Source organism: Chrysochloris asiatica, unplaced genomic scaffold (assembly GCF_000296735.1).
Source record: "Chrysochloris asiatica unplaced genomic scaffold, ChrAsi1.0 scaffold00042, whole genome shotgun sequence".
Classification (NCBI taxonomy): Eukaryota; Metazoa; Chordata; class Mammalia; order Afrosoricida; family Chrysochloridae; genus Chrysochloris; species Chrysochloris asiatica.
Genome location: NW_006408560.1, coordinates 16,585,385 through 16,587,524, shown reverse-complemented (window position 1 = coordinate 16,587,524; position 2,140 = coordinate 16,585,385).

Genomic DNA, 2,140 nt, shown 5'->3' with positions numbered 1-2,140 from the left:
GATTGGCCAGGTGGCATCATTGATGGCGTCAAGTGTGGCAGCGGTAGTGAGGTTGGCCCAGGATCGGACATTGTTTTGTTCTGCTGTGCATGGGGTTGCTATGAGTTGGTTCCAACTTGATGGCACCTGACAACAACAACAACAACTACACACAACTTTCCTGATTTTAAGTCATTCAGTATCCCATTGTTCTGTTTGAAAGGCTGTATGTTGGTCAATGCATAGGTTCCTCATGAAAACAATTAAGTGTTCCAGAGTACCCATTCTTTGCAATGTTATACATGCTTTGTTATGATTGTTGTTGTTGTTATACACACAGTTAAATCCCTTTGCATAGTCAATAAAGTACAAATAAACACTTTTTCTAGTATTCTTTGTTTTCAACCAAGATCCATTTGATGTGAAAATAATATTTCTCATTCCATGTCCTCTTATGAATTGGGCCTCTATTTCAGGAATCTCCCTGTCAATGTGCTGCTGCAATCATTTTAATTACCTTAAGCAAAATTTTACTTTCCTGTGATAGCAATGTTCCATAATATCTGCATTCTATAGGTTCACCTATTTTTTAAATGGACACATTAGGAAATTGATCTCTTCCAGTTAGTTGGCTAGATAGCTTTCTTCCAAATTTCTTGGTACTGCATCATGAATCTTATTGTCGGGTATATATTTAAAATATTCCAAGGGTTCTTCCTACAGGCAAACTGCCCTGCCCTACTAATAGTCATGCATCACTTCTGTCAGAAACAGGTAAAATGACCAAAAATAATTTTGTGTGTGCACTCCCACATATCATTCCCTACTCTGATTATGAATTTCTATAGAAATTCTTTGATCACTATAACTGTAGGGCAAAACCATATCAGTGGGATGACAGCTAGAGTGGAGGCATGGTGAAATTTGCCGTCAGCCATACCAAGCAAAGCAGATCCAGGGCAGAGCTCCAAAACTCAGAACTACATAGCTAGGAATATTTTAAAAGTTTGAAGGCTTATAGCTAGTGGAACTTGAAGTTGAGGTAAGAAATTGTGTACTTTAAAATCTGCCGGGCTCAGAGGCTCAGAGCCAACATCTTGGGTGAGACCAAATAGCAAGATCAAGCAAGGGAGCAGAAACACCACGGAAAAACGCCATGGGAACCTTGGAGCAAAGGTGGACAATGCACTTTATTGGTTTTGCTTTGTTCTGATTTTCGTTCTTCTCTCTCTCTCTCTTTTTTTTTTTTCTTTTTGTATCTGGTCATTGTACCCCCCAACTGTTTGTGCACTTCAATTCTGGTGACTAGGTGGGGCCTGAGCAAGTGGACACCCTCCACCCTCACCACTGGTGGGTTCTTCTGCCATGCATGCACATAGATACACAGGCCAAGACCAGACCCTGGACATTTTTTTAATTTAATACTGGAAAGGCCAGGACAGGGATGTAGAGAGAGAACGAGAGTTTAAAAACAAAACAGGCCAAAAATTAAATTAAAACCTGAGATATAGCATAACAACTAACAGTGGCATTTGAAATCTCTCAGGCAGCTTTGAAAGCAAGAAGCTGAAGAGAGGACATTAAAGTCATACTCATATTAGGCTACAGATTTTTTTTTTTTTTCTTCTCTCCCTCTTCTCCCTTTTCTGTGATTATAGACTGCAGTATTCAGTCTAGTTTTGCTTTGTTGCTGTTTTTGGGGTATTTTTGTTTTGTTTTGTTTCTTGTTTTTTGTTTTGCTGATGCTGTTTTGCTGTTTTATGCTACCCCTTTTACCTTTGAGGGACTCTTTCTCTGCCTATATTACCCAAGAAGAGTCAGAAACTGCTGCCATATAGTCAAGCTACAATCATACTCTATAAAACACCAAAACCCAGGCAAGAACCACTACCAACTGCCATATACCAGGGAGGCAGACAACATGTGTGAAAGTTACTCTGAATTAAGCAATAAGAAGAGTGTTAAAGGGACAATTGAATAAGATGAAATAACCATAATAAATATCTATGCTCCCAATGAAAATGCTCCAAACTATATAAAGCAAACTGTAATACATTTGAAGAAAGAAATAGATGAATTTACAATAATAGTGGATGATTTTAATACACTACTTTCAAAAATGGATAGAAGAACACCCACACTTGCAGATAATACCTACTTG